The 25,433-nt window shown below is 41.0% G+C and overlaps 1 protein-coding gene across 8 annotated transcripts in view; it reads left to right on the forward strand.

Annotated features, from left to right (window-relative positions):
• The window catches only part of LOC109898110 (forkhead box protein P1-B), a 241,197-nt gene that overhangs the window by 56,690 nt on the left and 159,074 nt on the right, over positions 1-25,433 (forward strand). For all 8 annotated transcript variants that reach the window (XR_004203567.1, XR_004203566.1, XM_031793110.1 and 5 more), the window contains one exon: positions 17,720-17,763. The gene's annotated coding sequence lies outside the window, so the exon portion shown is untranslated. The remainder of the gene's footprint in view (positions 1-17,719; positions 17,764-25,433) is intronic.

The raw sequence follows: 25,433 nt of genomic DNA on the forward strand, positions 1-25,433 counted from the left end.
TCACCTGGTGGACACGTTTTAGAATGATCCCATCTGATCAGAGATGGAGCTGGCTTTGGGAGAGCTCCACTGACTCCACACCATACAGGGTTCTACCACATAGGGCTTGTATGGACCTCAACTCTGTATTCTATGGCCTGCCAATCTGCCATATGCCACAGTGGAATCTGTATGTTTTACTGTCAGTCTTCTCTCTACTCATTTAGGAGAGATGGGTTAGCATTAGCACACATAGTTCATGAGAGAGAGAGGTGGAGTGAAAGAGAAAAGAGAGAGAGAGATGGACTAATTAAGAAAAGAGAGAAAGAGAGAGAGAGATGGAGTGAAAGAGAAAAGAGAGAGACAGAGAAAGATGAAGTGAAAGAGAAAAAAGAGAGAGGGAAACAATGACGGAGACAGAGAAAGAGAGAAATTCATTTTTTTTGCATAGCTGGTGAAGTGAAGGGGGGGCGGGGGTGATAGAGAGTTAGCGGACGTGGAGACTGGAGGCCAGAAATATTGTAGACTGCTCCCTTTCCCGACAGGAAACCCAGGACAGAGACAGAACAGGGCCAGAGTTACAGACCAAGTCTCTGACGTCACCTTCCTGGGGTTTAGAGGGAGAAGGTCTTTTTCACACACTACACTTTTTAATCAGTGTGTCATAAACTAGTTCCTAGGGCAGGGTTTCTCAAACTTTTGTGGCAGGGGACCCCTTTTGTGATAGCAAAAGCAAATTCGTCAGGGAGCCCCTCATGGTCATAACACAACTCGAGTGAGATAAAAATAGCATATAAGGAGATTTACTATGACTTTGGCAGGGCATGTCCGGATGATCCATGTCTCGGGCCCTGGGTAGGAAAACTTCTTGCAAACTTTTTGAGTTTAAGCTTATTTCCTGCAATTCTACACATTTTGTCATGGGGCAGAGAGCCTTTTTGTTATTGCAGCTTTAAAGCTAAAATCCTGATATTCTACACATTTTGGCACAAGGTAGAGAAAAAAATGCTTGAATTACTGTGCATTTATACAACAACCCCACCAAAAAAGGGAAATACAATAAGTATTGACTTGAAACATGTATAATTGGTGGAGTACAATGGATACCAATATCCCTGTGAGCCTCCCAGGCATATGTTGTCCAGGGTTAAGACCATAAATTGTAGAATAAAGGAGTTATATGTAATATTTTTGTTTTGTAATTTCAGAAAATGTCTTTAATAAATCTATATTTAGATATCTGGAGCTCCAGATGACTCTCCTTAAACAAGCGTTGGAAATGTATATACATCATGGTATCCATGATTTAATCTTTAACTTTGTGTTTAACTATATCTTTTAGTGAAATTATAGTTTTTCACAAAAAAAATCCCCCCAAAATGTGAATGGTCACAAACAAACTTGTATTCTATTGATGCAGATTACATTTTTATTCAACCTTTATTTTATTAGGGAGTCATACTGAGGTCTCTTTTAATGAAATTACATAAAATACACACATACATTTTTTTTTATCGAAAAGTCTTCTAAAACAGGAAATATCTTGTTGTCAAATTGTCTGGGGCTGAGCAATTTCTACATGTTTAACGCTTGCCGATTGCTGGCCCCAGTCAATTTGACAACAAGAAATTGTATTTTGTTGACCAATAAGAAGGCTGCACCATTAGGATGCAATTTCATGTGTGCCCAATAAAAAATGTTTGGGAAAAAATATTGTGAAACACTATCATTCCACTATTACTGTAAATACATTAAGGACATTTTCAGAAATTACAATGCAAACATATTACTTATAGCACCGTATTCTTATATTATTACATTGCATTGTATGAATTACACCCTAACTCAAATCAAATCAAATGTTATTGGCCGCATACACAGATTTGCAGATGTTATCGCAGGTGCAGTGAAATGCTTGTGTTTCTAGCTCTAATAGTTCAGTAATACCTGGCAATACACATGAAAACAACATATACACATAATCCAGAAAAATTAAGAAATATCAGAACGATGAATGTCAGAGACTGGAATTTAAATATATGCAGTACCAGTCAAAAGTGTGTACACACCTACTCATTCAAGGGGTTTTCTTAATTTGTTTTACTATTTTCTACATTGTAAAATAATAGTGAAGACATCAAAACTATAATAATAATAATAACACATATGGAGTCATGTAGTAACCAAAAAAGTGTTAAACAAATCTAAAATATTTTAGATTTTTCTTCTTCTTGCACACTCTTGGCATTCTCTCAACCATCTTCATCTGGAATGATTTTCCAACAGTATTGAAGGAGTTCCCACATATGCTGAGCTCTTGTTGGCTGCTTTTCCTTCACTCTGCGGTCTAACTCATCCAAAAACATCTCATTTGGGTTGAGGTCGGGTGATTGTGGAGGCCAGGTCATCTGATGCAGCACTCCATCACTCTCATTGGTCAAATAGCCCTATCACAGCCTGGAGATGTGTTGGGTCATTGTCCTGGTGAAAAAAAATGACAGTCCCACTAAGCGCATACCAGATGGGATGGCGTATCGCTGCAGAATGCTGTGTTTGCCATGCTGGTAAGTGTGCCTTGAATTGTAAATAAATAACTGACAGTGTCACCAGCAAAGCACTCCCACACAATCACACCTCTTCCTCCATGCTTCACGGTGGTAACAACACATGCAGAGATCATCCATTAATCTCTTCTACGTCTCACAAAGACACTACGGTTGGAACAAAAAATCTCAAATTTGGACTCATCAGACCAAAGGACAGATTTCCATCGGTCTAATGTCCAATGCTCGTGTTTCTTGGCCCAAGAAAGTCTCTTCTTCTTATTGGTGTCCTTTAGTAGTGGTTTCTTTGCAGAAATTCGACCATGAAGGCCTGATTCACGCAGTCTCCTCTCAACAGTTGATGTTAAAATGTGTCTGTAACATGAACTCTGTGAAGCATTTATTTGGGCTGCAATTTCTGAGGCTGGTAACTCTAATAAACTTGTCCTCTGCAGCCGAGGTAACTTTGGGTCTTCCTTTCATATCGCTGTCCTAATGAGAGCCAGTTTCATCATAGCACTTGATGGTTTTTGCGACTGCACTTGAAATACTTGAAAAGTTCTTGAAATTTTCCAGATTGACTGACCTTCATGTCTTAAAGTAATGATGGACTGTCATTTCTCTTTGCTTTTTTGAGCTGTTCTTGCCGTAATATGGACTTGATCTTTTACCAAATAGGGCTATCTTCTGTATACCAACCCTACCTTGTCACAACACAACTGATTGGCTCAAACGCATTAAGAAGGGAAGAAATTCCACAAATTAACTTTTTAACAAGGCACACCTGTTAATTGAAATGCATTCCAGGTGACTACCTCATGAAGCTGGTCGAGAGAATGTCAAGAGTGTGCAAAGCTGTCATCAAGGGAAAGTTTGGCTACTTTGAAGAATCTCAAATTTATTTAACACTTAACACTTTTTTGGCTACTACATTATTCCATATGTGTTATTTCATAGTTGAGATGTCTTCACTATTATTCTACAATGTAGAAAATAGTAAAAATAAAGAAAAACCCTTGAATGACTAGATGTGTCCAAACTCTTCACTGGTACTGTATGTTCAGTTGAGGTTGGAACTTTACATACACTTAGGTTGGGGTCATTAAAACATTTTCAACCACCCACAAATTTCTTGTAAACAAACTATAGTTTTGGCAAGTCGGACATCTATTTTGTGCATGACACAAGTCATTTTTCCAACAATTGTTTACAGACAGATTATTTCACTTATCATTCGCTGTATCACAATTCCAGTGGGTTTACATACACTAAGTTGACTATGCCTTTAAACAGCTTGGAAAAATCCAGATAATGATTTCATGGCTTTAGAAGCTTCTGATAGGCTAATTGACATCATTTGAGTCAATTGGAGGTGTACCTGTGGATGTATTTCAAGGCCTACCTTCAAACTCATTGCCTCTTTGCTTGACATCATGGGGAAATCAAAAGAAAATAGCCAAGACCTCAGAATTTGTTTTGTAGAACTCCACAAGTCTGGTTCATCCTTGGGAGCAATTTCCAAACGCCTGAAGGTACCACGTTCATCTGTACAAACAATTGTGCGCAAGTATATACACCATGGGACCACGCAGCCGTCATACCGCTCAGGAAGGAGACGCGTTCTGTCTTCGAGAGATGAACGTACTTGTGTTGCGAAAAGTTCAACTCAATCCCAGAACAACAGCAAAGGACCTTGCGAAGAAAGGTATCTATCCACAGAAAAACAAGTCCTATATAGACAACCTGAAAGGCCGCTCAGCAAGGAAGAAGCCACTGCTCCAAAACCACTATAAAAAAGCCAGACTACGGTTTGCAATTGCACATGGGGACAAAGATCATACTTTTTGGAGACATGTCCTGTTGTCTGCTGAAACAAACGTAGAACTGTTTGGCCATAATGACCATTGTTATGGTTGGAGGAAAAAGGGGAGGTTTGCAAGCCAAAGAACACCATCCCAACCGTGAAGCGTGGGGGTACTTTACTGCAGGAGGCACTGGTGCACTTCACACAATAGATGGCATCATGAGGAGAAAAATTATGTGGATATATTGAAGCAACATCTCAAGACATCAGTCAGGAAGTTAAAGCTTGGTCGCAAATGGGTCTTCCAAATGGACAATGACCCCAAGCATACTTCCAAAGTTGTGGCCAAATGGCATAAGGACAACAAAGTCAAGGTATTGGAGTGGAAATCACAAAGCCCTGACCCCAATACTATAGAACATTTGTGGGCAGAACTGAAAAAGCATGTGCGAGCATGGAGGCCTACAAACCTGACTCAGTTACACCAGCTCTGTCAGGAGGAATGGGCCAAAATTCACCCAACTTATTGTGGGAAGCTTGTGGAAGGCTTCCGGAAACGTTTGACCCAAGTTAAACTGTTTAAAGGTAATGCTACCAAATACTAATTGAGTGTATGTAAACTTCTGACCCACTGGGAATGTGATGAAAGAAAATAAAGCTATATCTACTATTATACTGACATTTCACATTCTTAAAATAAAGTGGTGATCCTAACTGACCTAAGACAGGGTATTTTTACTTGGATTAAATGTCAGGAATTGGTAAAAACTAAGTTTAAATGTATTTGGCTAAGGTGTATGTAAACATCTGACTTCAACTGTACATGTACAGTGCCTTCACAAAGTATTCATGTTTCTTGACTTATTCCACATTTTGTTGTTATAGCCTGAATTCAAAATGGAATTAAAACAGAGAACACGATTATATTGACGCACACTTTTACATTATGGGGTATTGTGTGTAAACCAGTGACAAACAAATATACATTAAATTATATTTAAAATTCAGGCTGAAACACAACAGAATGTGGAAATAGTCAAGGGGTGTGAATACTTTTTGAAGGCGTGGTGTGTTTTGTATGTTAACGTTATTAAAGTGATCAGTGTTCAATGACTTGAATATTGTATATACTGTACATACAGTATAAAGTGGGTTAAACAGAATGTAAACATTATTAAAGTCAACATTAAATTAAATGACTCTATGGACATAGGGCAGAAGTCTCTAAATTGCAGGGTAGAGTACCAGGTGGTAGCTGGCTAAAACAGTGAGTAAGGCTACTAGTTCCATCTGGACAAGAGGAATACCTGTGTATAAGTATTCTGTTCATTGACTGCAGCTCAGCCTTCAACAGCATTGTACCCTCCAAGCTCATCATTAAGCTCGGGGCCCTGGGTCTGAACGTGCCCTGTGCAACTGGGTCCTGGACTTCCTGTAGGGCCGCCCCCAGTTGGTGAAGGAAGGAAATAACACCTACACTACGCTAATCCTCAACACAGGGGTTCCACAAGGTAGCGTGCTCAGCATCCTCCCGTGCTGCCCTAATTACCCATGGTTGTGTGGCCACACACGCCTCCAACTCATTTATTAAGTTTGCAGACGACACAACAGTGGTAAGCCGGATGACCAACAACGACGAGACAGGCTACAGGTAGGAATTGAGGGCCCTGGCAGAGTGGTGCCAGGGCCCTCAACCCCTTTTACAGATGCACCATTGAGAGCATCCTGTCAGGCTGTATCATTGCCTGGTCTGGCAACTGCACCACCCACAACCGCAGGGCTCTTCAGCCCCACTGGGTGCGGTCAGCCCAACGCATCACCGGGAGCACACTGCCTGCCCTTTAGGACATGTACAGCACCCAGTGTTAAAGAGGAGCGACCCAGGGATGTGTGTGTTTTGGGGACCTTTAACAGAATACGACTGGCAGAACGGGTGTTATATGTGGAGGATGATGGCTGCAGTAGGTATCTCAGATAGGGTGGAGAGAGGCCTAAGAGGGTTTTATAAACAAGCATCAACCAGTGGGTCTTGCAATGAGTATAGAGTGATGTGTCCTATAAGGAGCATTGGTGGCAAATCTGATGGCCGAATGGTAAAGAACATCTAGCCGCTCGAGAGCACCCTTACCTGCCAATCTATAAATTAAGTCTCCTTAATCTAGCATGGGTAGGATGGCCATCTGAATCAGCGTTAGTTTGGCAGCTGGGGTGAAAGAGGACTGATTACGATAGAGGAAACCAAGTCTAGATTTGACCTTAGTCTGCAGCTTTGATATGTGCTGAGAGAAGGACAGTGTACCGTCTAGCCACTCCCAAGTACTTGTATGAGATTACTATCTCAAGCTCTAAACCCTCAGAGGTAGTAATCACACCGGTGGGGAGAGGGGTATTCTTCTTACCAAACCACATGACTTTTGTTTTGGAGGTGTTCAGAACAAGGTTAAGGGCAGAGAAAGCTTGTTGTAGAGCGTTTAACACAAAATCCAGTGAGGGGCCAGCTGAGTATAAGACTGTATCATCTTCATATAAATGGATGAGAGAGCTTCCTACACCCTAAGCTATGTTTTTTATGTAAATTGAGAAGAGCGTAGGCCTAGGATGGGGCCTTGGGGTACTCCCTTAGTGACAGGCAGTGGCTGCGACAGCAGATGTTCTGACTCTATACACTGCACTCTTTGAGAGAAGTAGTTAGCGAACCAGGCCAAAGACCCCTCAGAGACACTAATACTCCTTAGCCGGCCCTCAATAATGGAATGTTCTACAGTATCAAAAGCTAGAAAGCCAGCATCCCAGAGTCATCTCTTCACTGTTGCTGTTGAGACTGGTGTTTTGCAGGTACTATTTAATGAAGCTTCCAGTTGAGGACTTGTGAGGTGTCTGTTTTTCAATCTAGACACTCTAATGTACTTGTCCTCTTGCTCAGTTGTGCACCGGGCCTCCCACTTCTCTTTCTATTCTAGTTAGCGACAATTTGCGCTGTTCTGTGAAGGGAGTAGTACACAGCATTGTACCAGATCTTCAGTTTCTTGGCAATTTCTCGCACAGAATAGCCTTCATTTCTCAGAACAAGAATAGACGGACGAGTTTCTGAAGAAAGTGCTTTGTTTCTGGCCATTTTGAGCCTGTAATCAAACCCACAAATGCTGATGCTCCAGATACTCAACTAATCTAAAGAAGGCCAGTTTTATTGCTTTTTTAATCAGAACAACAGTTTTCAGCTGTGCTAATATAATTGCAAAATAGTTTTCTAATTAGCCAATTAGCCTTTTAAAATTATAAACCTGAATTAGCTAACACAACGTGACATTGGAACACAGGAGTGATGGTTGCTGATAATGGGCCTCTGTACCCCTATGTAGATATTCCATATAAAATCTGCCTTTTCCTGCCTTTTAAAATTTACAATGTTAACAATGTCTACACTGTATTTCTGATAAATTTGGTGTTATTTTAATGGACAATTTGTTTAGCTTTTCTTCAAAAACGAACGTTTCCAAGTGACCCCTAACTTTTGAACGGTAGTGTACAGTATATACAGTACCAGTCAAAAGTTTTTCAAGGGTTTTTCTTTTTTTAAACTATTTTCTACATTGTAGATTAGTAGTGAAGACATCGAAACTATGAAATACATATGGAATCATGTAGATAATCGATAATTTCAGTAAGCATTTTTCCATGGCTAGCCATGCTTTTCACCTGGCTACCCCTACCCCGGCCAACATCTCAACACCCCCTGCAGCAACTTGCCCAATGCCCCTCCCCCCGCTTATCCTTCACCCAAATACTGACAGCTGATGTTTTTGAAGAGCTGCAAAATCTGGATCCCTACAAATCAGCTGGGCTAGACAATCTGGACCCTGTCTTTCTAAAATGATCTGCCAAAATTGTTGCAACCCCCTATTACTAGCCTATTCAACCTCTCTTTTGTATCATCTGAGATCCCTAAAGATCGGAAATCTGCCACGGTCAGTACTGTGCAGCCATCTTCATCGACCTGGCCAAGGTTTTGACTCTGTCAATCACTGCATTCTTAACCGCAGACTCAATAGCCTTGGCTTCTCAAATGACTGCCTCGCCTTGTTCACCAACTACTTCTCAGATAGAGTTCAGTGTGTAAAATCGGAGGGCCTGTTGTTCGGACCTCTGGCAGTCTCTATGGGGGTGCCACAGGGTTCAATTCTCGGGCCGACTCTTTTCTCTGTATATTTCAATGTTGTCGCTGTTGCTGCTAGGGATTTTCTGATCCACCTCTATACAGACGACACCATTCTGTATACATCTGGCCCTTCTTTGGACACTGTGCTAACAAACCTTCAAACAAGCTTCAGCGCCATACCACACTCCTTCCGTGGCCTCCAACTGCTTTTAAATGCTAGTAAAACTAAGTGCAGGCTCTTCAACAGATTGCTGCCTGCACCCGCACGTCCGACTAGCATCACTACTCTGGACGGTTCTGACCTAGAATATGTGGACAACTACAAATACCTAGGTGTCTGGTTAGACTGTAAACTCTCCTTCCAGACTCACATTAAGCATCTCCAATCCAAAATTAAATCTAAAATCGGCTTCCTATTTCGCAACAAAGCCTCCTTCACTCATGCTGCCAAAACATACCCTCGTAAAACTGACTATCCTACCGATCCTTGATTTCAGCGATGTCACTTACAAAATAGACCCCAACACTCTACTCAGCAAATTGGATGTAGTCTATCACAGTGCCATCCGTTTTGTCACCAAAGCCCCATATACTACCCACCACTGCTACCTGTATGCTCTCGTTGGCTGGCCCTCACTACATATTGCCAAACCCACTGGCTCCAGGTCATCTATAAGTCTTTGCTAGGTAAAGCCCTGCCTTATCTCAGCTTACTGGTCACCATAGCAACCCCCACCCATAGCACGTGCTCCAGCAGGTATACTGCACTGGTCATCCCCAAAGCCAACACTTCCTTTCGCTGCCTTTCCTTACAGTTCTCTGCTGCCAGTGACTGGAACGAATTGCAAAAATCTCTGAAGCTGGAGTCTTATATCTCCCTCTCTAACTTTAAGCATCAGCTGTCAGAGCAGCTCACCAATCACTGTACCTGTACACAGCCAATCTGTAAATAGCACACCCAACTACCACCCAACACCCCATTTTACTTCCCCTCTTGCTCTCTTGCACCCCAGTATCTCTACTTGCACATCATCATCTGCACATTTATCACTCCAATATTAATTGTAATTATTTAGCCTCTATGGCCTATTTATTGCCTACATCCCTAGTCCTCTACATTTGCACACACTGTACATAAATAAAAACATATTTATTTTCTATTGTGTTATTGACTGTACGTTTGTTTATGTGTAACTCCGTTGCTGTTTTTGTCACACTGCTTTGCTTGATCTTGGCCAGGTTGTAAGGTCGCAGTTGTAAATGAGAACTTGTTCTCAACTGGCCTACCCGGTTATATAAAGGTGAAATAAAATAAAAAATGTAGTAACCCAATAAGTGTTAAAAGATCAAAATATATTTTAGATTTGAAATTCTTCAAAATAGCCAACCTTTGCCTTGATGACAGCTTTGCACACTATTGGCTCCCGAGTGGCGCATCGGTCTAAGGCACTGCATCTCTGTGCAAGCATTGACACTACAGTCCCTGGTTTGATTCCAGGCTGTATCATATATTGCCGTGATTGGGAGTCCCATTGGCCGGTGCACAATAATAAAATATTAGTAAAAAAACTAATTCAAACAAATTCTCTCAACTAGCTTCATGAGGTGGTCACCTGGAATGCATTTAAATTAACAGGTGTGCTTTGTTAAAAGTTATTTTGTCTATTTTCTTTCCTTCTCAATGTATTTGAGCCAATCAGTTGTGTTGTGACAAGGTAGGGTTCGTATTCAGAAGAAAGCACTAATTGGTAGAAGACCAAGTTCATATTATGGCAAGAACAGCTCAAATAGGCAAAGAGAAATGACAGTCCATCGTTACTTTAAGACATGAAGGTCAGTCAATCTGGAAAATTTCGAGAACTTTTCAAGTTTCTTCAAGTGCAGTCGCAAAAACCATCAAGCGCTTTGATGAAACTGGCTCTCATGAGGACCGCCACAAGAAAGGAAAACCCAGAGTTACCACTGCTGCAGAGGATAAGTTCATTAGAGTTACCAGCCTCAGAAATTGCAGCCCTAATAAATGCTTCACAGAGTTCAAGTAACAGACACATCTCAACATCAACTGTTCAGAGGAGACTGCTTGAATTAGGGATTCATTGTTAAATTGCTGCAAAGAAATCACTACTAAAGGACACGAATAAGAGGAAGAGATTTGCTTGGGCCACGAAATATGAGCAATGGACATTAGACCGGTGGAAATCTGTCCTTTGGTCAAAACAAATAATGATAATAAATGATAATGCTAATATATTTTGAGATCTGGCTGCTGACCGCCTGCTGTACCTCCACTGATCCCCCTTTGAGAACCCCTGTCCAAGGCCACAGTGTTGAAGTTGCAATATGCAGAATTCACTCCACCATTTCCAATTGCTAAAATTCTAATAGTTTGCCTAATTTCAGTTTACGTGACAAAACAAGCAAGTGTGAAGAATCATTGTACCATCTAAACCGCTGTGAAATGTATTTTCAATAACCCAAAATATTTTATTTCCAGCTGTTTGAAGCTGATGTGTAAAACCAAAAGTAGAACAGATTTACAGCTTCTTACGCTTACAATGAGAATGACAGATCTATAACACACATTTCTATGTGAATTTGGTTGGGTTGCCTAAAACGTTACATATTGCAGAATTAACACTAAAATCTTCAACATTTTCACATTTGAATCCTATTAGAATGGTGTGTGATTTTACTTCAGTTGTTTTGTTAGATCTCTGCGCTTCATAATGCCAGAGAGCAGTATTTCACAGTGGCAGCGTGGCTCTATCTGTGTGGAGGTCTGTACTTTAATGGGCTTTATTGATCTAAACAACGTAAGCGGTTGCGGTGATGTTATTAAGGTAGAGATAACTTCTGTTTTATTCCACTCCAACAATATATTAGCGTTTTATTGGTCTAAATAACTTTACCTTTCAGACAGTAATGCAGCAGTTAGTCACCCAGGCTCTTTATGTGTCCAGGATCTTCATAAAGCATCTCCCCTGGACATCCTGCTGTGGCGAGAGTGAAAAACCACAGGTTAAAAGGCATGCTGGGAAGTTTCAATGCCATCACCGTAAATGATCTCTTTTGAATACATAAATAAGAGCTGTGAATGGGAGCCATGGACCCCAACGCATTTTCTGTTTCACACATGCATGTACTGGTGAGAGTACTGAGTCCCAGTTTCCCTATGGTTCCCCATGGTTCCCCATGCTCAGAGGCACGGTGGCTCCACCATGTCGGCAGTAGCTCAGTGGTATACCTTGTTAACACCCATATGTAGGAGTTATTATGAGTCTTAACACTTTTTTTCTCCCTTTTGATCCTTGTGTCAGAATCTAATTGTGGGTACACTAACATCCTGACATATTTAACAGATCTTTTAGAGATATTTGTGTGTAAAAAGTATGGGTATTGGTAGTGTTTTTTTTATTGGTTAAACTGTTCGTTGGTTGATTCTACAAACTTTTTAATGGACTACTGCAATATTTATTTCCTTTCAAGGGCACACTATATCCAATATTTATATGAAATAACGATCCCATTTATCAGGAAGCAAATTTTCAGGGGATTTTAATTTGCAGCTATTTAAAGCCTGGGTTTTGGTAATGAATTATTTTGTCATCTTGCCTCTGATGAGATTCATCTTTAATAACTGTAACAATTATTTTATTAAAAAAAGAAGCAATGCATTATGGCTATCTCGGCAAGGTCTCGAGCTGGAAAGAATTCTCATTAAGAGCATTACATTACCCCGTAGTGCTTTCATTTGGAAGTCCCGCTGAAATGACATTACGTGTCAACAATGCTTGTGTTAGAAGTAAGCAGCCATATTTACAGAGGCTTTTTTCATTCCCCCGGCTGACACTTGGAGATGTATTAAAAGAGATACTAATGCTCTATATCGGATTAAGTCATTTTAATGGGAAAACTGCAACAACCCCCAAAAAAATACTTTTAATATAAAGTGAGGAATTGAGTTTTCTACCTCCTGGCTTTGATATTAGTTGTATGTTTTGGCACCAAGGTATGATTGTTTAACATTATGGTACTGATGCTTTTCTTAAACAAAGCTCTGACCCCCCACCCCCCCAATTAGATTTCTGTCAAAATTGGATGTATTTCCTAGAGTCATCCTAGGTTTATTCTACGGCATCATGGAGACATGTTGTGTTGTCAGATTTATCATGATTTGTTTTTGTCTGGCAAATGCTGGCTCAGGGTCGGTTGTCGTTAATGACATGGTTGTAATTGTTTGTCAGCTTGGTAATGTGTGATTTCCTATCTCCATGTAAAGTTGGGAGGTTTAAGATGGAAGGGTGGATGTTTTCAGGAAGACAAAGTGCTGTGATTTGTCACCAGCTAAATGTCTTGGAGAAGAGTTTTTACTCCCCCACATCGTTTTCTGCGGGGGTGGGTATCGTCATGATAATTTATATACTGTATATCTCCTTCATATGCCATCACCGAACACACAGGAAGCCTAGTACACTAGTAGTTCTCTCATCTTTAAACATGATAGTGAGTTTGTCCCACACAAGTGTTCTTGAGTGAAACTGGCTTTTTGGAGGAATGACAACTTGGTGATCTGATAAATATTGTGACAAGCAAGCAACAGAGACAAAACAGTTTGGAGAGAATGAATGGTTTTGTGCCACTGTGTGTGTATCATATGTTTGTATCAGTGAAGGGATGCCCACCATGCAGACTTTCAAGAAGATATCTCCATTTCAAAGGAAGACAGAAGTGAAATCACCAAATGTTATGTAATCTTGTATTTTGGGTTTTTGGTAAGAATCATCACTTCCTTAAATGTATGATTCTCAATAGAGTCTATTTCACCATCTGATGAGGAGTGATATGTCAAATTTGCTCATAGTATAAGTGAAAGACCGCATGTGACCAGGTAGTTTGGGGTAAACCAGCAATCATATTTTCATCATGTTGTTATGGGGACCATATAGCTATATACTGTGTAGAATACACTTGTTTCTGGTTTACCTCCATGTTGGTTTGGTAAGAGGCAGAGTCTAATGAGTTCTCACCAGGGAACAAGCCAAACAAAGGACATGAGTTAGTGTATGCAGATGTCTCCAGAGGTTGCTACTTATTGTCACAATTGCCCCCCCCCCCCATATCAATTCATGACTTTGTTGGTTATTCTGATTTTGCGCACATGAGTAGTGTAATCAACTAAATGTCGCTGCTGTCTTCTTCTTATTACCTGGGTGCTTAACACAGATTTTTTTCCTTCAAGGACAAATGGCGTAAGAGAAGGCTGATCCCGTGTGAAGTCCCCGAGCTCTCGGCGAGCAGCAGTTCCTTTTTCAGCGCCAGCTGTTCTCTCAGATACACTGGGCTGCACTGAAATTCTCTTAATATAATTCTAGGGGCTCAGGAGAATAGCGCAAAACAAGCGTGCCAGGGAGGAGAGCGTTGCATTTTTCATCAGCAGGCCTCAACTCGCTGAGTTAGTGGGCAGCGCTCTCATTCATGAGCAGATGTTCAGCGCAGTTACACTCTGCAGTTAATGTGAACTTACTGGCCTCTCTGCCATCGGCTGCAAGGACGTTGGCAGCGACCTGGCATCTGAGAATTACTCCTGGTAAAAAGCACAGGCCAGGAAAGTGAAGCCGTGGCCTTTTTTAGCCACTACCCAGCCCAGAAGATGTAGCTGAAGCCAGAGAGTAGGAGAAGGCTCTGACAGGCTATCAATCTTAGGCCCGACAGTGATGAAACACTCTCTGCTGTTTGCTGTGGGAATAGCAGTGAAAATTCCTGAAGACAATTTCCACAAGTTTATCATTAATTTCTTATGACAGACTAAACATGAAACCCACACCACTTGGCAAGAGAATGCGCTGTGTGATAGGCTAGCACAGGAAGGTACAGGTCCCAGTTGTTAGTCAATGGGTAGGAGGGATATAGTGGTTTCAATACCCTTGAAAGAGGAAATTAATGTGAACCAGGCAGCTGCGAGAGGATAACTGTCTGTCTGTCTGGCCCTGGTTGGTTTATGGTAGAGCCCAGCTGGTGCTGTGGTCAGCCCGATGGTTCAGTCATCTGTTCTACCATGCCTCTCCAACTGCGTTTGATGTGGCTCTGTAGAGCTGTAATATCTCCCTAAAAACTCTGCAAAAGGCTCACTAAAGGATTACGTAAAGGCTTATTAATTTATCAGGATGAGTACGTGACTGAGTGTTTAGTAGGTAACATTCGGCTCGCCATGGGAGCAGTGTGAAAGTCATTGAGGTAAAGTTGTGGATGTGGGACTTTAAATAGAAGAATGACAAGCACTTGTTTCTGCTGCTCATGGCTCATTCTCACTTTCTAATTGGTCGTTTTCAGGTTGGGTTTATGAGAGCAAAACTAATTAGTGTTTCTAAATTCAGCAGAAAAAAAAGTCAGTTGAGTTGATTGTTCTGGTTTCCTCTCCTGTGTCAGGCGCTCAACAATAAAATAAGACTCTAATCATTTTCAAATTGCTCGTATTTTTAAACCAGAGTTGAATGTCATTCTCGGTCTCCTGGCATTTTGTTTGGCAAGATCAGGGAACAGCGGTCGCCCTCTCGCCGTGCTCTCTTTGTGATTCGTGGGAAGTTTAGGATGGGGCTGGTGGAAAAACAATGCATGGTGTTTTAGGTGTGGTTGTTTTGCTTTGATTGTGAACGTCCTGCTGACAGAAGCGGGCTAGTAAGTTTACAGTAGCTCTGACATTCCCTGTTACCTTTATTCAGAGAGCTCCAGCTGCAGCGAGCCCTCAGGAAGCACCAGTGCTGAGCAGAGCAGGCCCATGGGCCGCTGGCCGCCGGGAGAGGGAGAGGGAGCCCTGTTTGAGTTGGCAAACAGTCCCCTCTCCTCTCGGGGAAGTTCTGCTGCATCTGCAGAAAAGCCAGTGGAGGGTGGCGGGTTGCTCTGACGAGACACATGGTGGTGACTCCAAGGGCAGGATGGTCTTTTTCCACCTCTCCTCCCTTTCAGGAAACACATTTAGCCTTTTCTTCCCTCCATGTTTGAAAAAGGATAGAAAGAGTGGATATGGCGGAGGGGGAGAGGTGGCGGAGGGGGCAGGGTTGTGTATGACAGAAGTCAGCCACAGGGGGTTGGTGTTAATCTGTGGCGTTTGTTTGAGATGGGGTACTGTGCAATGCTTCAACAAGCTATTTTGCTGTGTGTTCTCTGAGCCCTATTCTCTCTGCTGGGGTTTAATTTATATTGAATTAAAAAAAAGTTTATTGGTCATTTTAACAACGTTCTGTTAAACTTACACTATTTTTATTTTTCCTTCCACAGCGGAGGGATTTGTCTTCAGAGGGCTGTAGTAATTAAGCAGAAGGAGCTGTGGATCTAGGGTTAGGGACGAACAGTGTTTAAATGCAATTAGAGCGCAGCTAGAATCAATTTGAACTCAATTACAGTTTTCTGAATGTGCCAATATTTGTTAAATCAAGGGAATTCTCGTTTGTGATGCTAAATATGTATCCAAAGATATTTAAAACATGGAAAGAAAAATAACCTCTGAGGAAAAATCTACTTAACGCAGCTTTAATGAAGAAGAATTGTTTGAAAGTGACCTCTCTATATACAGTGCCTTCGGAAAGTTTTCAGACCCTTTGACTCCACATTTTGTTACATTACAGTCTTATTCTAAAATGGATTAAGTAAAAAAATCCTTAGCAATCTACACACAATACCCCATAATGACAAAGTGAAAACGGGTTTTTAGACATTTTTGCAAATGTATTAAAAATAAATACCAGAAATACCGTATTTACATAAGTATTCAGACCCTTTGCTATGAGACTCAAAATTGAGCTCAGGTGCATCCTGTTTCCATTGATCATCCTTGAGATGTTTCTACAACTTGATTGGAGTCCGCCTGTAGTAAATTCAATTGATTGGACAGGATTTGGAAAGGCACACAGAGCTGTCTATATAAGGCCCCACAGTTGACAGTGCATGTCAGAGCAAAAACCAAGCCATGAGGTCAAAGGAATTTTCCTTAGAGCTCCAAGACAGGATTGTGTGGAGGCACAGATCTGGGGAAGGGTACCAAAATATTTCTGCAGTCACGTCTGGAGGAAACCTGGCACCATCAGTACAGTGAAGCATAGTGCTGGCAGCATCATGCTGTGGGGATGCTTTTCAGTGGCAAGGACTGGCAGACTAGTCAGGATCGAGGCAAAGATGAACGGAGCAATGTACAGAGAGATCCTTGATGAAAACCTGCTCCAGAGCACTCAGGACCTCAGACTGGGGCGACGGTTCACCTTCCAACAGGACAATGACCCAAAGCTCACAGCCAAGACAACGCAGGAGTGGCTTTTAGAAAAGTCTCTGAATGTCCAGAGCCTGGACTTGAACCCGATCGAACATATTTGGAGAGACCTGAAAATAGCTGTGCAGCGACACTCCCCATCCGACCTGACAGAACATGAGAGGATCTGCAGAGAAGAATGGGAGAAACTTCCCAAATACAGGTGTGCCAAGTTTGTAGCGTCATACCCAAGAAGACTCGAGGCTGTAATTGTGCTTCAAGAAAGTACTGGGTCCGAATACTTTTTGTTGCTTTGTCGTTATGGGGTATTGTGTGTGGATTGATGATAACATTTTTATCCATTTTAGAACAAAGCTGTAACCTAAAAAAATGTGGAAAAAGTCAAGGGGGCTGAATACTTTCCAAAGACTCTCTCTCTCTCTCTCTCTCTCTCTCTATCTCACACACATACACATATCACACATACACAAATATTTGTTGATTCCCATTCAAATCCTATTTCCCTAACCTTTAACCTAACTTAACCTTAACCCCAAACCCCTAAACTTAACCCCTAATGCAAATTCTAACACTAATTGTAACCCTAAACTTTACCACTAACATGTTTTCTTGTAGGGACTGGTGAAATGTCCCCACTTGTCTGGACTTCTGGTCCCCACAAGGATAGTAAACACGCACACAAATACTGTAAATACTCTTTCACAATAATAGGGAGGTACCCAACAGGAATTAAATACTGTGTTTGTCATTTTTTGGATTGAAGGAGTGCCATAGATTTCATAATTTCCAACTGACAATAATATCTTCCTCTTTTTCTTCTTTTCACTTTTATTCCCCCTCCATTCTATCTCTCTTTTTTTTTTCTCTCTCTCTCTCTCTCTCTCTCTCTCTCTCTCTCTCTCTCTCTCTCTCTCTCTCTCTCTCTCTCTCACTCTTTCTCTTTCTCACTCTCTTCCACCTGCTGTGCCTTCCTCCAGCCTGGAGACTCCAGTGGTGACCCCCTGTGGAGACAGAGATCAAAGTAAGTGACTGGAGTCAGACCCCATTGACACAACCATACAGTAGAACCAGAGACAGACTCCTAATAGACATGACAGATCTATACTCAAATACTCCTATTAAATTGACTACATCGATGGACAAGTGTTTCCCTGTGAACAGTGTTTCCTTCTACCCTAAGAAAAAAAGGTGCTATCTAGAACCTAAAAGGTTTTTTCGGCTGTCCCCATATGAGAACCCGTTGAATAACCCTTTTTGGTTTCAGGTAGAATCCTTTCCACAGAGACTCTACATGGAACCCAAAAGGGTTCTACATAGAACCAAAAATGATTCTCTATGGGGACAGCCAAATAACCCTTTTGGAACCCTTTTTTCTAAGAGTGGTGCATCCATAGTAAACTTGATGAAGATATATCTCAGAGAAATATAAAAATGCAAATGTTTACAGGGTCATCTGATGAAAAGGTCGCAAACGATAAATTTGATTTTGCATAATAACTGGTGCTGTTGTAAATGGATCACTTGGTCAGTTGCTTTTTACTTTCAATGAAGCAGAAATCATAGTGACAATGCATGATTAACATAGGTTCCAGATATCTCTTTAATCCACACCACCGTATGGTCACAGTTGTGACTGAATTCAAGGCAAAAACATGACCAGATCATATATTCAGGTTCATGTCTGCAACCCTCCTCGCACCATCTCTCAAGTCATTTACACTCTGTGTGGTGTATAAACACATTCAAAGCAAACAATGACCCAGAGCAGACTTCACACTGCAAAACTATTTCAAAGCACTGTAAACACTAAACATGGCTGACCTTCCTCCTGACCACACCACCAACACACAGAGGAGGCTCAGCCTTAAATCTGGTGTTTGCATTAAGATTCATTTTGACCTTGACAAGACATGTTGTCGGTTACATGTATCTGTTCAGTCTCTGTCTGTTTTGGTTTGATATTTGTCAGGTTGTATTCTGTGACCATATGGACATGATCCTCAGTCGCTATGCATTTGTTTTAACAGTTTGCCTCCCATTGGGCTTGATAGTGTTATTGTTGAATTAGGGTATCAGACATTAGTTAAGAGCACTGGATAGCTCTTTTAGACCCAGTTACTGTCCCTCACTACTGGGCAGAACTATACTGATTTATATGAGCTATACTGGTTTTTATGAACTATACTGGTTTAAATGAACTATACTGGTTTATATGAACAATGAACTATACTGGTTTCTATGAACTATACTGGTTTAAATGAACTATACTGGTTTATATGAACAATGAACTATACTGGTTTCTATGAACTATACTGGTTTCTATGAACTATGAACTATACTGGTTTATCTAAACTATACTGGTTTCTATGAACTATACTGGTTTATATTAGCTATACTGGTTTATATGAACTATACTGGTTTCTATGAACTATACTGGTTTACATGAACTATGAACTATACTGGTTTATATGAACTATACTGGTTTATATTAGCTATACCGGTTTATATGAGCTATACTGGTTTATATTAGCTATACTGGTTTATATGAACTATACTGGTTTCTATGAACTATACTGGTTTCTATGAACTATACTGGTTTACATGAACTATGAACTATACTGGTTTATATGAGCTATACTAGTTTATATGAGCTATACTGGTTTATATGAGCTATACTGGTTTATATGAGCTATACTGGTTTATATGAACTATACTGGTTTATATGAACTATACTGGTTTCTATGAACTATACTGGTTTACATGAACTATGAACTATACTGGTTTATATGAGCTATACTAGTTTATATGAGCTATACTGGTTTATATGAGCTATACTGGTTTATATGAGCTATGAACTATACTGGTTTATATGAACTATACTGGTCTATATGAACTAGGTGACCAAGAACCCGATGGTCACTGACAGAGCTCCAGAGTTCCTCTGTGGAGATGGGAGCCTAGAACCTTCCAGTAGGACAATCATCTCTGCAGCACTCCACAAATCAGGCCTTTATGGTAGAGTGGTCAGCCACTCCTCAGTAAAAGGTCAATTACAGCCTAAGGCACCTAATGGACTCTGAGACCATGAGAAACAAGATTATCTGGTCTAATGAAACCAAGATTGAACTCTTTGGCCTGGATGCCAAGTGTCATGTCTGGAGGAAACCTGGCACCATCCCTACTGTGAAGCATGGTGGTGGCAGCATCATGCTGTGGCAATGTTTTTCAGCAGCAGGGCCTGGGAGACTAGTCAGGATCGAGGGAAAGATGAACGCAGCAAAGTACAGAGAGATCCTTGATGAAAACCTGATCCAGAGCGCTCAGGACCTTGAATGGGGCAAAGGTTCACCTTCCAACAGGAGAAATACCCTAATCCCACAGCCAAGACAACGCATGAGTGGCTTTGGGACAAGACTCTGAATGTCCTTGAGTGGCTCAGCCACAGCCCGGACTTGAACCTGATCGAACATCTCTGGAGAGACCTGAAAGTAGCTGTGCAGCAACACTATAATTAAGTGATAATGCCAGAGAAGCCGGTGTTTGGTGCCAATATATCCTCCAAACACCGGTTTCGAGGGCATTACACTTTTGTACAATGGGTTACCAGCATATTCAAATAATGATTGACATATTTTCATTAAAACTTTATTTTTATGAATTTATTCATACTATTTCATCCTTCCACAAGATATAGTTCCGACACAAATGTAAGGTTAATACCCAAGCTGGCTTGTTGTTCAGTTCGGTTGCTAGAGACGCGACCCAGTCGTTCAGTCTTTTTGTTCTGTATCTATGGACGCAAGCAGTCATTCGTTCTAAATGTTCTTTACCATATTGGCTGGTAACATAATTATCCTTTGCTTGCTAGCTAGTCAACTACGGCTAACTTGCGGTCACGTCAAAAAGTGCAGCCAGACTAACAGCAAAGTAGCTGCATTTGCATTTGTTTCAGTGGTTTTCTAGTAACATTTATTTGGATACATCCATAACAATGAGCGAACGAGGCATAATTTGCCTGGCATAGAACATTTGCTCACTTATCAGGACACTGTTGTTCAGAGGAGCTAGCTAACAACACAGTTATCACAATCACTTAAAACTGCAGCTGGAAAGACTGCAAACTAGCTGCACTTCGTTTCGTTTGACCTTTTTTCAATTGACATTTATTTTTGTATATCCATAAAAAATGATGCCAGCTGATTCATGATTTCAACTGGCTGAGAAACGCTGCCCGACTGTCTTATCTCGTCCCGACTCCCAACACGTTCATTACTATGGGACAGCTGGAGATTGAATTTGAATATTGAAACAATGTTGCAAATGTCGGAGAGTTAGACAGCAAGGTTTATACAAATCTCCGCTGTTGAAAACTAAATGTTAGTCTAAAAGATGTGAGATAATGTGTAGATGCTTTTTATAATGGAGATCAAGTTTAAAAATAAGAGTAAATAGGCATTTTAATGGCATATATTTAGCCGGTGGTAACTTGTGGAATAGAAACCGGCTGGAATGCGGTTTTAACCAATCAGCATTCAGGATTAGATCCACCCATTGTATAATGGTTTAAATGAACTATACTGGTTTATATGAAATATACTGGTTTATTTGAACTCATATCCTTCTCTGTGTTTCCCTCAGTGGAGTCGGGGGGTGATTGTGAGGTGCCGTGAACTCCCCCTTAATAAAGCCCAGCTGTGGAATGATCAAATAGTGGATCTAATTAAAGCGCTGGCGTTCACCAATGTAGAATTCTCTCTGGAATGATAACAACCTGTGATATGTGCAGTGGAATGAGCTGGGCAGGTCTTGGGGAATGAGGGGATTGTGTGGCAAGCCATGTTGTTCACATATATTCATTTCATACACAGATCAAAATCCCAACATTTTACCATGCCTGCTTTTATGTACTATATTCTATATCTGAAAGGGGTAGGGGGTTGAAAAACAAGGACAAATAAAAGCCAGCTAAAGCCCTAGTCATGATTCCTGCATTTTCACGGACCCTGTAACCAAAATACAGGTATCAGGTCAGTGTGACTGGTTCACTGCTTTTCTGCAGGTAAACCCATTAACACTTCTATTGTTAAACCCCTCCCTAAATTGAAATGTAAACAGCCTCCATGGTTTAAAAACACCCCTCACCCCTCCCAGTTTGCCAGTTACCCACTGATACAGTTGACGTCGGAAGTTTACATACACTTAGGTTGTTTTTCAACCACTCCATAACTTTCTTGTTAACAAACTATAGTTATGGCAAGTCGGTTAGGACATCTACTTTGTGCATGATACAAGTAATTTTTCTGACAACTGTTTACAGACAGGTTATTTCACTTATAATTCACTGTATCACAATTCCAGTGGGTCAGAAGTTTACATACACTAAGTTGACTGTGCCTTTAAACAGCTTGAAAAATTCCAGAAAATGATGTCATGGCTTTAGAAGCTTCTGATAGGCTAATTGACATAATTTGAGTCAATTGGAGGTGTACCTGTGGATGTATTTCAAGGACTACCTTTAAACTCATTGCCTCTTTGCTTGAAATCATGGGATAATCAAATGAAATCAGCCAAGACCCCAGAAAAAGAATTGTAGACCTCCACAAGTCTGGTTCATCCTTGGGAGCAATTTCCAAACACCTGAAGGTACCACGTTCATCTGTACAAACAATAGTACACAAGTATAAACACCGTGGGACCACGCAGCCGTCATACCGCTCAGGAAGGAAACACGTTCTGTCTCCTAGAGATGAACGTACTTTGGTGAGAAAAGTGCAAGTCAAACCCAGAACAACAGCAAAGGACCTTGTGAAGATGCTGAAGGAAACAGGTGCAAAAGTATCTATATCCACAGTAGAATGAGTCCTATATCGAAATAACCTGAAAGGCCGCTCAGCAAGGAAGAAGTCACTGCTCCAAAATCGCTATGATGCAGACTCCGGTCTGCAACTGCACATGGGGACAAAGATTGTACTTTTTGGAGAAATGTCCTGTGGTCTGTTGAAACAAAAATAGAACTGTTTGGCCATAATGACCATTGTTATGTTTGGAGGAAAAAGGGGGAGGCTTGTAAGCCGAAGAACACCATCCCAACCGTGAAGCACGGTGGTGTTTTCATCATTTTGTGGGGGTGCTTTGCTGCAGGAGGGACTGGTGCATTTCACAAAATAGATGTCCAAAGTTGTGGCAAAATGGCTTAAGGACAACAAATTCAAGCTATTGTAGTGGCCATCACAGAACCTGACCTCAATCCTATAGAACATTTGTGGGCAGAACTGAAAAAGCATGTGCGAGCAAGGAGGCTTACAAACCTGACTCAGTTCCACCAGCTCTGTCAGGAGGAAAGGGACAAAATTCACCCAACTTATTGTGGGAAGCTTGTGGAAGGCTACCCGAAACGTTTGACCCAAGTTAAACAATTTAAAGGCAATGCTACCAAATACTGATTGAGTGTATGTAAACTTCTGACCTACTGGGAATGTGATGAAAGAAATAAAAGCTGAAATACATCATTCTCTCTACTATTATTCTGACATTTCACATTCTTCCAATAAAGTGGTGATCCTAACTGACGTAGTACTCTGATTAAATGTCAGGAATTGTGAAAAACTGAGTTCAAATGTATTTGGCTAAGGTATATGTAAACTTCCGACTTCAACTGTATGTATAAAAGTGGTATACCTGCAAGAAAGTTGTGTGTAAACAAACATTGCCGTATATATTTTTTTACAGGTAATATGCCACATCTTCTCTCTGAAATGGGTAGTAGATGCCAGGAGGAAGCTAATGAAGGCCAGACAGATCCTCTGGATGCAGGCCTTAAATGATCCCTCAGAATACATTAGAGACTTGCAATGTTGTAGAATATTTACAACGTTGCAGATTGGTAATATGTTTTGGTATGCTGATGATATGTTGTGATACTGAAGGTATCTTGAGGTTTGATGCGGCTGGTTGAGAGGGCATACATGGTGTTCCGGCATAGTATCAGGTGTTCAATCACTAGTATTCTGTTGTGTGTTGTATTAAGCCCCGATCTGTCGTTTCTAGTTTTGTGTGTTTGCAAAACAGGTTGATATTGAATGGAACAAATCAATGTTTTGTCATCTGATAATGTAAATGAGCCACCTAAATATTCCCCTTATGTGCTATTTACATAACCAGTTTGGTCTTTAATACTTGTGGAAATTCAAACGTTTGTCTAATTTGCCAATTATTATTTGTTATTATAAAAAGTGTTTTAGGATGAGAGGTAGGCTAAATGTCATTTTGGTATCACAAACACTAATTACATAAATAGAAGATAACACAAAAATAAAAGAACGTTCTTTGACAGTTTTGTCTCAGACAAGTGTTTGATGAATATAACACAGACAATCCTTTGCATGTAAATTCATCCAGAACTTGCAATTACTAGGCACTTTTGAATATTGATTAGAGAAGACAAGGACACAGAAGTGAAGCACTTATGAATGTATGAAAGAGCTTCTGAAACAGTGCCATTAGTAACTACTTCTCAGCCTCTTTAGTGCTGCTCTTCCCACTAAATGCAGGCTGATGTGACTGGTGATGAGAAACAATGTCATTTCATTACTGCTGATATTGCATGATGTGTACTTCATAGATGTATGGTACAATAATACATTAGCAATGGTCATCACTGATGTATTTAAGCTTACAATGTAAGTCTCACGTGGAATATATTCTGGCACTTTCTTTAAAGGCACTTAAAGCACTTCATACTATTTATGTCTGTCCAAGAAAATGTGCATTGTTAAGCCTATAAACCCTTGATAGTGATTTGATTTAAAGCATTAAAGTATTTCTATAGACATTGGGGAAAGAAATTGATTCTCAATATAAACGTATGGTAATATTGAGGAGGTCTTAGGTTAAGTGAATACTTTCCATAATTTTTTCCCTTAAATTCCCTTTTTCCATGGCCATTTTGAAATACACATTTTGAATATTGTTTCAGCACTCCTTGCATGATTGAGAACATACACTTCAACACTATGTTACCCAAAGTAGTTGCTTACAATAAACTGACTCAACTGACTGAGTATTTGACAGTGGTTGTACAGCCAGTGATGTGTCCCACCTCCTGACCTTCCAAACTGTGGACATGCAGGTTCTTGGCCCAGGCTCTCTGTCTGTCTGTCTGTCTGTCTGTCTGTCTGTCTGTCTGTCTGTCTGTCTGTCTGTCTGTCTGTCTGTCTGTCTGTCTGTCTGTCTGTCTGTCTGTCTGTCTGTCTGTCTGTCTGTCTGTCTGTCTGTCTGTCTGTCTGTCTGTCTGTCTGTCTGTCTGTCTGTCTGTCTGTCTGTCTGTCTGTCTGTCTGTCTGTCTGTCTGTCTGCCTGTCTGTCTGTCTGTCTGCCTGCCTGCCTGCCTGCCTGCCTGCCTGCCTGCCTGCCTGCCTGCCTGCCTGTCTGCCTGCCTGCCTGCCTGCCTGCCTGCCTGTCTGTCTGTCTGTCTGTCTGTCTGTCTGTCTGTAGTGCTGCAGCTCTGTTTGTCTACACATAGAGAGGATGAGGCACGTGGAGCGACGTGCTGCTCGGCTTGTGTCTGGCTCGCAGACATGAAGCTACGACATGATGTGACAAGCAACAGATGTGTCACACTGCCTGGAATCAACAAGCCATCCTGAGCTGAGCTGAGCTGAGCATGCAGTCAGACACGGCTCCTGTGAACTGA

The sequence above is a fragment of the Oncorhynchus kisutch genome, linkage group LG1, assembly GCF_002021735.2.
Source record: "Oncorhynchus kisutch isolate 150728-3 linkage group LG1, Okis_V2, whole genome shotgun sequence".
NCBI classification, from domain to species: Eukaryota; Metazoa; Chordata; class Actinopteri; order Salmoniformes; family Salmonidae; genus Oncorhynchus; species Oncorhynchus kisutch.